The sequence below is a fragment of the Silene latifolia genome, chromosome Y, assembly GCF_048544455.1.
Source record: "Silene latifolia isolate original U9 population chromosome Y, ASM4854445v1, whole genome shotgun sequence".
Lineage (NCBI taxonomy): Eukaryota > Viridiplantae > Streptophyta > Magnoliopsida > Caryophyllales > Caryophyllaceae > Silene > Silene latifolia.
This window is the reverse complement of record NC_133538.1, coordinates 93,346,878-93,359,869: the sequence shown is the minus strand read 5'-3', so window position 1 is coordinate 93,359,869 and position 12,992 is coordinate 93,346,878. Positions and strand designations below refer to the sequence as shown.

The 12,992-nt window shown below is 35.8% G+C and overlaps 1 long non-coding RNA gene across 1 annotated transcript; it reads left to right on the top strand.

Moving 5' to 3' along the window:
• The first annotated feature begins 9,817 nt into the window (after positions 1-9,817).
• Positions 9,818-12,160, top strand: LOC141634014 (uncharacterized). Its single transcript, XR_012538754.1, has 5 exons — positions 9,818-10,030; positions 10,149-10,255; positions 10,638-10,703; positions 11,005-11,042; positions 11,815-12,160. It is a non-coding gene; the product is annotated as an uncharacterized LOC141634014 (long non-coding RNA).
• Positions 12,161-12,992: the final 832 nt, after the last annotated feature.

Here is a 12,992-nt window from a genome sequence, read left to right as displayed (position 1 = left end):
ACTTTGTTTATTATCATGTCATAGGTTTAGGTTCAATCGAAATAATTTAATGCGATGAAGGTAATAAATATAACTATGGGCACACAAACTCACATGAAAGACATTAGAACTCAGATGGCATACTACATGTGTGGACAGTTAAACATAAATCATTACTACCATACGTGTGTAAACATTTAAACATGATTAATATTATCATAAAACATTCATACTAAACAATGAATAAATTGGCAACATCCAACTATCAGGTGCGATTCCAGCTTTCCACCAACATCCGTAGCATATATTATCTATGCAAGAGAAAATAACGATGGTAACAATCAAGAAACATATATTAGGATATCTGGATTTAATGCTTACCTGCCACTAACTTTAATAAGATAAGACAACATAGGTATTTATGTACATATTCTGGCCATTACAGAGATTATGAACAACAAGAGACATTACGACATGACAACATCTAAGGTACGCAAACAACTGAACTCGTATAAAACATGTCACCTTTGATTAAGAATCATATTCAGCTATTCAATTTCACACATACTATCATGCCAACAATGTTATAAACTAAACTTTAATTTTTTTATCACTTGTTAAGATACATAACCAATGAATATGCGTGCGACTATCATCATATAAGAACATTATAAATTCACATTAATAAGGCTCATGAAATAATCAAACATCTGTATGAAAACTCAACATAGAACTCACATTTTAAAAGTTATGATTCACGTTGTAACTTCCAAAAATCACGAATAAATAACCGTTCAACGAAAACTTGAGTTATATTACTTTTTATAACATACAGAGAGTTAATAATACGTGGGAAAAGGAATGAGGTCCAAAGCTCAAGAATTCAATTTTTTTAAAGCATTTTAAAACTCCGTTGGTCCAAACAGCATGTAACAACAATTGGTCCGAAACTTGGGTCAGTTTGCAAAACTTACCTTTTAATATTGAAGTATCAAGAATTTTCGTGGCTTATCAATCTGAAAACACGTGCGAGTATTCTAATCACTCCAATTGGAATTATGCAGTAATCATGAGTACAAATTAAATGAGAAATTTTACAAAATTGTTGGTCGAAACATAATTGTACAGGAACTTTCTGACCATAGACCACTAAAATGTTTATTACTCCTAACCGTATATCCTATGAACATGAAACCAATGCCAAATGAAAGCTAACTCACCAGGCTACCTCCCATAAAATTTTCATCCATAGGCGATAAACAGAAAACAAATGGCAGTAAGATCAATTAGAGAGTAAAATCATGCAAAACGTGTTTCAGCACTAGGTCATTCATTTACTATGTCCCAAGCTCTTACAACCACACTATCGATACTAACCCATCCTAACTTAAATCTCACACTGTGTACCTTCGTAACATCTACCCCATAGAATCCCTTCGCATCTCGATCTACTCCTTACATCTAATCACGATTGCTATGACTAGAAACATGCAATTCAATAGTGTTTCTCATTACTATCACAATACTATACTAGCATGGCTTCGGGATCACATAACCGCATATCACTAGACATAATAGTACTATCAACACATCATTCAACATCCATCCAGATAAATCTCATCAATTCGCAATTATTTTCACGCTCGCGATTACCACAATCCAACACTTCATTGATTATCAACTTGAACACGAAAATTTTATTTCTCATCTCCACAACATCACATGATCACGCCATCATTCATACAAAATACTTACCGTAACGTTGTCCTGCAGCATGGTTAGAATATATGGGTCTCAAGGTGTACATCCACTCGATTATATCCAAGGTTTTCCTTCTAACTACCCCATTCACTCAATTTCTCTCGGGTTACCTGGTTCAAAACTGAGAGGGCAAAAGAGCACGTATTAAGGGCGCCTTCTTAACCGCACTGTGAGCTCCTAACAGTTCCTACCCAGGGGTTCATTTTATTTAGACACATCCTATATTCATTGGGGTTCATTGGTTTAGCCCTGAGGATCGTTCACTCTGATACCACTTTGTAACACCCCGATTTTTGAAGGAGCCTTTAGCAAGACATTCCCTAATAAACCGGACTGTTACCATCTCGGTTTCCCGAGGTAGTGAATAACAAATTAAACTCCAAGGCAGATTATATATAATTACTTTAACTTAATTGTTACAAAACCTCTTTTACATCAAATTACAAAGAACTAGCATAAATAAAAGTGAAGGTCTTCTAAATAATGATCTAGCTACTAAGTCTTCTGATCCAGTGTCTCACGCCCATCAAGCTCCCATCCTATCTCATAAACCTGTCAAGTCTGCTCCCCAATATTTGGATCATCACAGGTGTTCACGAATACACAGGGTCAACCACGAGGTTGAGTAGGGAATACAATGAAACAACAAAGTATGATATGCATGCTCCTCCGTCACCTCCATCTCCGTCTCAACTCATATCTCATAACCCGTACAACCCAGCCATACCGATCCCCGGTAGACTATATATCGACCGTAGCCGATCCGCGCGGCTCGCTTGTTGAGGACACCGAGGCAAGTCCCGAGAACCCGCCTAGGCCTTATCACAACATCATCATCACCACACCACATCACCACAACATCCTCCATCTCCAATGCATATGAATGCTCAAGAAATTAATGCAACACAATATGTATATCATTGAACTGGTAAATCATAGAATCATGCCGGTCACCGAATGTTGTGATAATATACTCAATACGATCAATTCAGTCAAGCACATTCCAGGATATGAATCATAACATGAATCAACAACCACGAATCAAGTCAACGTTCACAGTTTGGTCATATGAAACACAAACAAGTCAACGCAATTCAACAACAACGGTAATAAGTCAAGTGTATTTCCCTACCTTTTCGCAATCCAAGCACACAAGCAATCAATTATGATCCTTCACATATCCATCACCTACATAACATAATTATGTATAATTACCACCTAATCAATCAAATAATCATGCACATAACTTAGACTCATCATAACTTAATAGGAATATCAACTTAAAGAACAAACACGATTTTTCCTGATTTTCCAGCACATGACAGACTCGGAATAAAATACATAACTAATTCCAGAAAAATCAAATTGATACAAGGCCAATTGTATTGGAACCCCATGAGTCTTAGCTACAAATTATATCTAACGTGTTTTTCTCAAATTCCAAACTTATCAAGGGTTTTCAGACTGATTTCCAAAAACTGACAGAAACCGTCGCATAAAAAGTATTGATTCATAAAACGAGTTTAAAACATTATTTTGCAGTAATTCCAAATTCTATTATCATCTAGACTATACAAAGATGATGTATGAAGAAGCCTCATAACTGAATCGACATAAAAATTAGGGTTTCAAATCATTTTCTACAACCAAATCAGATTCGCGGACTTTTCAGCGACATATTCATAAATAAATCATCTAGGACAAACCATAAAGAATTTGACTACGAGATTTTATATGCATAAACTAGACATCAAATAAACAGGACTCTCTTTTCAAACTTTTTGAAGACGAACACTTTAAAATAGTATAAACAATGGAATGAAATCGACTTACAAACAGGGGAAATCGAATTAGGTTGGAATCGATGAGAAATCTTCAATCAAATGAAAGGCTCGACAATTGTTCTTCCTCTCCCTTTCTCTAGGTTTAGAAATGGTTTTATGAATGATAAAATGAAAAGAGGGGAGAGGGAGAGCGGCTCTTAGATTAGGTTTAGGGTAAATGGTGGTTACATGTTCCGGGTAAGGCAAATGGGTTAAACGAGTATGGTCGTTGGGTAAATGTAGATGGGTAAATGGGTGATACGATTCTTGACCCAAAAGACAAAATGTGATGTAGCCTGACTCAACATATACGATATAAACCCGACTTAATAATATTCACGATTTTACGATGCAACCAATATAAAATGTATAATAACTAGTATATAATAATATCCGTTTAATCGATTATATAAAATACGGGGTATTACACGATGTGTGCATCCACTAAAAATAGCATGTCTATCCAGCAAATTAGAGATGTGGACCTAAAAAAATCACAACTCAAATATACAGTATAATACTTCTCAGATACACAGTATAATACTTCACAGATACAAAATACTTCTCAGATACATGTATAAATACTTCTAGATACACAAGTTTATACTTCCGGATACACATTGTATTACTACCCAGATACGCATGGTATTAGTACCAGATACACATGTATCCGGCAGTATTACCAAGTGTATCTAGGGTGGTATTTTGTGTATCCACCGCCGTCGCCGCCGATCACCAATACTTCCGGATACACACGGTATTACTACCGGATACACAAGTCGATTTGTGTATCCAATTTTACTACAATGTGCATCTGTGCTCCTACTATGCGTATCCATTCCTTCACCACGATCCACCAAGCCCTCCACCACCACTGCCGTCACAGCCACCACCACCCTCGACCGCCACTGCCACCACAGCTCCCACCACTACCGCCGTCATCGGAGATCAACACAACTCAAACATCTCTGAGCATACAAAATGTCTCCGGCGAGCCAATCATTACAACCACAACCAACAACCCACCCTCGACCTAATACCACACAACCACAACCCCGCTCACTTCCACGACCACCATCGAACATAGCCACCCAGCTGCACCACCTGAAATCGACAAGCTCACCATGAACATACACCCGTTTCCCCTCGCCATCATTACCAAGCTTACCACCACCTCCCCCATCAATAATCGTGGAAGGAATCTGGCCGGAATCACGCCGATGATCAGACGACCATCATCGACAACTCAACCATCAACGAAATTTCCCAAGGATTTCAATTTTATGATTAGTTTTTCGAAATTACTTGTATTTATTAATAGATCTAACATTTGGAAAAAACAAAAACAAGATGAAACCTTGATATAACACTTAATATCAGAAACTTACAGCGCTTAAAGTGATTCCATGACTTTAGAGGTTTCCGACGACTTGACGGCGGCTGAGATTAGGATATCAGGTAGTGCTTAGGAATGAGAAAGGTAAAAAATTGCGGGATGTGATGATTGCGGGTTTGATGTGGGAGGAGAGAGAAAATGCGGAGTGCGATGAGAGATAGGTTTGTGTGGTTCTCCGGCGATGAGGATTGGCCGAAGGGTATGGTGGCCGGAGCTCCGGCAGATTCCTCTGACCGATTGACCCTGATTGTGGAAGGTATGTGGATTTGGAAAGTGAGATACATGGGTTGGTTTAATGAAGGAGAGATACGCTACTAACTCAAATCTGACGGCTGTAATGTTGAGTTCGTACAGTTCGTAACTTAATTCAGTTCGTACGGGATCCTGATTCTATATATATATATATAATACTTGAACAACCTTAACTCAAACCTTCGTAGATTGTAACATTATAATCAAACTATATATATAGTACTTGATCAACCTTAACTCAAACCTAGAATCATCTAATTCGGGTAACTTAATACATATCACATCATATCAACATTATTCCGATCTCGATATAATACAATTTATACCGAGATCTAGGGATGACAATGGATCCAAGATCCTCTCCAGATCCTGGGATCCTGATCCAATAGGTCGGATCTGGATCGCAATACTTTGGATCCAGTGGATATGGATATGGATTGAATCCACATGCATAAAAACGGATTCGGATATGGATCCATATGGTTGAGATCCAGATCCTACCCTAGATCCATTTTTATTCTATTTTAAAATGAAATTTAAAGAATAAGTTAAAGAAATATTAAAACTATATTATTTTCTTAAAGTTTTTTCATAAACTAATCTATGATTTCTTTCTCATTAACATTTTTCAATCGCAAAAAATTCTTTGTTATCGTTACTGTATTTTATGAAACTTTATTTTGATATCTTTACAACTTTATTTTTAACATTTGTATTCTAATATAAAAAAAAATAGTACGGTAAGTTGTAGCATAACCCAAAAACTAATATTTTAATATTTGAAAAATAATTTTTTATCATCAAATGGATAGGGATAGATCCATATCCTGTCCAGATCCTACGGATCTAGATATGGATCTTAGAATTTCAGACCCTATGGATTTGGATCGGATCTGGATCCACTATAGCACATAAGGATCAGGATCTGGATCCTATAGGATCTTATCCCGATCCTATCCATTGTCATCCCTACCGAGACCTTCTCGAACAAAACCTTAAAAAAAATTGAAAAAAAAAAATTATTTTTATTTATAAGTAAAAATATTAAAGGTCATATATAAATTATCTACCTAGTATAAAATCTAGGTTATTTCTAGCCTTCTCATTGGTTACTTAAACTCATTTACTTAATTAAGTACGTTTCTTTATGGTCTATTTGATATACATTGCCTTGGGTAACCGAGATGGTAGCATTTCCATGCATTAGGTGGTCTTGGTAAGGCACCTTGGTGTATGGGGGTGTTACAAAGTGGTATCAGAGCGACGATTTTCGAACCTGTAACTAATGAACCCAATGAATCTAGGTAGTCAAAATAAAATGAACCCGGGTAGGAGTTGTTAAGAGCTAATGCAAAGGCTAGGGAGACGTCCTAAAGTCGCGATCTCGCCCTACAACTTTGAACCGGTCACTATGGGGTGTCATGGGATCGCTATGTGCTTGTTAATGTTCTATTGCATATATATATGTTGAATGATGTGTTGTATGAATTGGTGGATATATGAATGTGGGGAATGGAGAATGCGGTGGCGAAAGGTGAGTAGTTTGTATGATTATATGTTGTTGTGAATAATGAAGTTCCATGATGGTGATTTTCTATAGGTGAGCCCTACCACAAACTTGCATTGGATTTATTTAATTTTCTCTCAATACAATTTTTTCTTTGTTGACAGATTAAAGTATCTTTTAAGGAAAAATATAAAACGTAAAAGAAGCTTAAATAAAGACTAAAAAATCGTACATAGAGGCTAAACAAAAATGAAATGCTAATCTACACTTTATTATATTAAAATGTAGGTTATATGAAATGTCGCGGGTTCAGCATATGTAATGGAATGTCGCGGGTTCAACATATGAAATGTCGCGGGTTATCTTAATTAATATCTAATGTACGTAATTTATATTTCAAATTTAAAATGTTATATATGACTTGACAGAGAATGTAATCATTTTTTGTATACTTTTAGTTATAGCTAATGTTTTAAACATCATACCGTGCAAATTAACATGGGTTTAGATTATCATAATTACATAGAAATTAATTCATTTATCAAGTCATTAAAAATACGATTCTCTATTCAACTCTCTATATTTATATCCGTCTATCTAAAATTTTGATAGTATCACCGTGCATTTTTGCACGGGACTAAAACTAGTATTATTAGTGAAGTTGTAAAATTTGGGGGAGGTGGTATGGACGTATAGTGAAGACTAGCTTGTACGTATCAGTTATAGCCAGTTACCAAAAATACTCATTTTCATTTAATTTTTGTATTTATTTAACTTTTTTTTATGTGGGCTTCTAATTAATGGGTTAGTCTTATGCTAAGAGACCGTCCTATTAAATAATTTGTTTTTCTTTTTCGGATTTGTGTACTAAAGAGGTAATCTCGATACAACTCAAATCAAATTGACGTAAAATTTGAAAAAAAAATACTTGAAATTAGTTTGACCCAATATTATACCCACCTTAGTGAGTGGTCACTATATCATGTTTCAAATTTGCTTAATACGGATTAGTTAATAGTTAGTTAATACACACTTTAGTAGTTTAGTGAGTCACCCAGTGTATATGTTTCAAATTTTTTAATTATTTAAAACTTGGTATTCTTGTCAAGTAGTCCAATTCATTTAAATCATTCATGATTAAACAATGTCAACTTAATCGAAGTATCAAAAGGTGATGGACCCATGTGATTAGGGACGAAGTTTAGTACAGACGGACCAGCCCTAGGGATGGCAGTGGGTCGGGGACCCGACCCAGATCCTGAGGGTCGGACCCTAATGGGTCGAGTATGGGTCTCATTTTTTTAGACCCAATGAGTATGGGTATTAAGAAAATATTTCGGGTCCGGGTCTAAGTGATGAGACCCATACCCGACCCTTAGACCATTTATTAAAAAAAAAAAAATCACAACTTCTCTGAATTCATACTGGCAGACCGTAGAAACCAAAGCAACTAAAGTCTCTTTCTCTTCCCTTATCCCATAAAGTGATAAAACCCAACCGAACTCTTCTGACAATACCACCACTCCACCACTGACACAAGGAAACCACCACCACAGCACTGATACGCCACTTGCAACCATCTCTCTAATAGGCGGCGACCGACAACAACTATTAACGGCAGCCAGCGACGGTCAGATGGAGACGGCTATCAAGTACGGTATTGATTTTAGGGTTCCGAGTTTGATTCTTTCACATGTATTTGGAGGTAAAATTAATTTAGGTTTTCTTTGTCTTTCTTAATCTCTTTGGTATGTATACTGGATTTGGTAGTGTACAATAGATATTAATAAACTCATAATGTTAAAGTAATATGAATTTTTTTTTTAATATTATAGACCCCATAACTGTTTATCCTGCTATTAAAGTGGCTAAAACTCGAACCCGCGGGTAGACCCATACCCTACCCTTACCCATAGGGTCCGGGTATGGGTCCTCAAATTTTAGACCCTTGCGGGTCTGGGTCGGGTACGGGTCCAAATGAAAAATCTCGGATCCGAGTTCGGATCTGGGTGGACCCTACCTAAACCCTACCCATTGCCATCCCTAACCAGGCCATTGTCCATGCTAGCTTTTTTGGGAAAATATACACGGAGCATAGATAATAACTAGCTTTTCAATAAAATAATTATGATTAGAAATATATGTTAGATTAATGTTTCAATTCTTGGTAAAATTTTACTTATCTTCTGTGAGATCCCTGAAAAAATCTTCTTTTTGAAAATAAATAGATAATAGGAGGAATCGCCAGTAGGTTTTATACAAAAACTTACAAAAACAATTTAACGGAAAAGACCCTTTTGATCCTTGGTATAGGGACTGATCCGTCACTCCGGTCTAAATCAAAGATTGCGGATTTGAGGGTAAAGGTACGGTTAGAGAAGGTGTTAGGCGTCCGGACCGCCCATTAAAGTGACGGTCTCTACTATTTATTTATAATATTATTTATTTGATGAAATTAACAAAAGAAGAATAAAAACGATACAAATTATGTACAAGGACAAATTAACTGGGTTAGTTTATAAATACAATTATACAAAAAAAAAATAGAGAAAATAAATAAAAGATTGAAATAAAGAGAGTAAAAAAAACTTATTTGAATTGGTACTCTCACGGCTATTTGGATGTTGACTATGAATGAATTTTGACTTTGTCGTAAATTATTGATTTTTATGAGTCTATGTGGAAACTGGGACGATTTGTGTGTGGTTTGATTTTGAAACTCTGGTAGAATATTTGAGACGGTATATTGGAGAGAGTATTGAATTTGGATCTGGTCTGATTTGTGTCTCGTCAGATTATTTTTGTCAGTCTCTTTATATAATGGTTGGTCGGATGTCTCCCTAGACATCCACACTACTACTACAAAAACAAGGATAACACATAATAGAGAACGGTTAAGTTAAATAACCGTTCTCTAGCCTTAAAGAGAACGCATTTCTTAAGTAAGCGTTATATAGAAAAAAGAATAGGGAACGCTTGTTATATTAGCAGTTATCTAAACTTATCATTAAAATATTAAATAAAAATAATAATTAAAATAAATAAAAGTAAAACCTAGATCAGTATCCCCATGATCCCAATCCCCAAGTCTGCAACCGACTCTTCTAATTCTAACCCAGTATAACTTAAAAAAACAAAGGTAAACAAAAATTAACTCCATTTTTTTTCTACTGAATTGCCCTTCTAGAGTTCTATCCTTACTCTCAAATCCCTCAATCATACCCGTCTTTCATCAAGAACAGCCGCCACAAACCACCTAGCTAACGTCATCGGTCGCATAGCCAGCATCACCGCCTTCGATGTTCTTATCAGGTTCGAAATTTCTAGGGTTTGCACTCCTTACCCAAAAATATGGGATTTATCATGTTAGGATTCGAATTGCGGTTTTAAATCGAGAAGCTTACTTGTTTCTTTGAAAATTTGAGGTTAGGTCTTTCATATTTGAGGATTTTACAATGAACAAGGAAAGCTGATGAAAATGGGTAGAATTACTGGGGATTGTCTCGTTGTTTCACACCTCTTGCATCCATTCTCCTGGTATTTCATCTACTCTTTTCAGTATTCCGTATATACGCTCAATATTATTGTTTTTTTAAATGTAATTTTGAGTATTCTACTGATTGGATAATATTACTCTCACATCCCTCAATATGACTTTTTTTAATTGCAATTGATGAACGAACACAAGGTTGTTTTCCGCTGATGATTGATGGGCTATTTTTGTTAGTCACTGTATAATTTTGTTTTGATTCTTATTTATTGATTGTAATGGTTTTTTTTCCCTATTCTCTATATATTTTTTTCTCATGCTTTATCCCTCCCCCTGAATGTGTGACTTTCTATAATTTCGAAAAATCAATGATGTATAATTCAAGATAATACAATCTGCTAAGCGCTGCTATTTTGTGCACCCTCATAGGCTCAAAAAATGAGAATCAATGATCGATTAAGGAAGCTGCAAAAGCTGGTCGCAATTATGGACAAGGTAAACTATTTTGCATGATACAGTATCATTTATTAATGTTAGTTTATCACTTTATCCTATTACTCTTGTTCGAATGTTGTCAATTTTTGTTTTGATTGTGTTGTAGTCCGACTTCTTTTATTGTTCATTGTTTTGCATTAAGATGTCAACACAACTTGCAACAAGTATGTTGTGAGCCCAACGATATTGTCACCGAATTTGACCAAATATAATATTGTACTACTATCATGTAGTCTAGGAGCTTTTGTATTTTGGTAGTCATTTTTATTAATTTCATGTTTGTCACTCTAATATTTCACAGCTTGAGAGGCCTAGGATATAACAACAGACATCACCAAGGTAACCTTCTGATTCTTTTTCAACAACTTCAGCATTGTTTGGCTCTTTGATATCAAGCATTATAAGTATAAGCTCTTTGAAAATCCTTGATTATGGTTGTTGAAACTTGAAGTTAGTTTGGATTGGCTTTTCAACTGCTGAGGCATTATAAGTTTAACATGCTAGTTTGATGGGAGATTATATTTCATTCATTAGCGTGGCAGGCGGCCTTTGTAATTTTAATTTTTGAACCATGTACTATAACTGGACAGAACCTATGTATTTTGTTTCTTACCAAACATCAATACTTGCGGAGATAGAGAAAGTTGTTGAGGTTGTGCTGTCCTGTTTTCGTCTTATAATCTTTTGTTCGAATACTCCTTTCTTTTACGTTTGAACCTATACTTTCTTTTGGTGCATTCATTTGCTCATCATTATGGTGGTAGCTGTTGATTTGTGCGTGAAAGTGAAAATACGATACACTTATACGGGCGTTCTGCCACAACAAGCCCTAAAACTTGGTGCATGGTTAAATGGGATATTGAGATCAAGTGTTAGAAAATAGTACTTTAGTGATGTTAACATAGAATTTGGACAAAAATTTATTATGTGGCACCTTATAATTTTCTGTTTTACTCAGGACATTTTAATTTGTTGCTTGCTAGTATGTGGCATCATGATGTCCTTGTTTTTCTTTATAATTCTGGATTTATGTCCTTGCTGCTGTATTGTTAAATGGCAGTGCGCAAAATTTCTAGCTAGTCATTTAAATTATACGAGTATATTTGTGCAGGAGGCAGGTGATTTTGCTACGTTATTGTTATCAGCTATGGTTGTAGAGGAATGGTCGCCAACAGGTTGCAGCACAAACGTGGAGTCATGATACCGGAAATCAAAAAGGAGACGCTGACCTGACAGGAAATAGAAAAGGAACGCAATAGACGCAGCGGAGTTCAGATGATGCTTGAGATAATAGCATAGGTGTATCTTGAGTTACGTGTGTTATCGTGGCATTTGCAAACTAGACCATCCGATAGAGCCTATTTGAGTGTGTATGGTGTTTGGGATGGTGATAAATAGTAAAGTCGGAGGTAGTACCGTGTAATTGTGAGTTTTGAAGTAATAAAAATGTCGTACATACATTCTCAAGTTGTCTTTGTTTAGTTATGAATCCATTTATTATATTATATTTTTTTTTTGAAAAATGTAAGAAGGATAGAGAATTGTTGGCTTAGACAACCGTTGTCTTTTCCCATGAAAAGAGAACAGTCATGGGGTAGATAAGTTCTATTTTCTCAAGGAAAAGAGAACGGTCCTCTAGTACAACCGTTCTCTATGATTGTGAATAGAAAACGCCTCCTACAACCGTTCTCTAAGCTTTAGAGAACGCTAACCTAAAGAACGCCTCTAAGGCGTTCTCTAAAGCACATTTCAACAGTTCTCTAAGCCTATTTTTGTGCAGCTTGATCAAGATAGGAAAATAGCACGCAAACTTTATCTCTTTGACGTGATTTTGTTCTTGTTTCTAAAGCTGCACTAGGACTCCCATCTTTGAAACTCAATCCACGTAGTATAATGATTTGCTGTCATCATGATAAGGTTGAAATCCTTTTGGTTATGCGTATTCAACGTCATTCGTATTGTAGGTCCCCGTACAATTGTAGTTTAACTTGATTTTGCATGAAAGTTGTGGGCTTATCTTAATGTTTGCACTCTAACTCGAGTCGCTTGACACAGAAATCCACGGGGCCTTGTAACATGGCTATTCTCCATCGTTCGTTATTGGTTTTGGACCAATAATACATTAAAGTGGGCTAAAATGGAAATGAGGGTTAACCGTTGAAGGGTGGTTTTATACCATTTTATTGATTTTCGGGTAATTAGCGTAAAGAACTATAAATTATAACATTGTCAATTTTCATTTAGTCATTTAATTTTAGCCTCATCATCGGGTACCCGTAATGTTAGTAG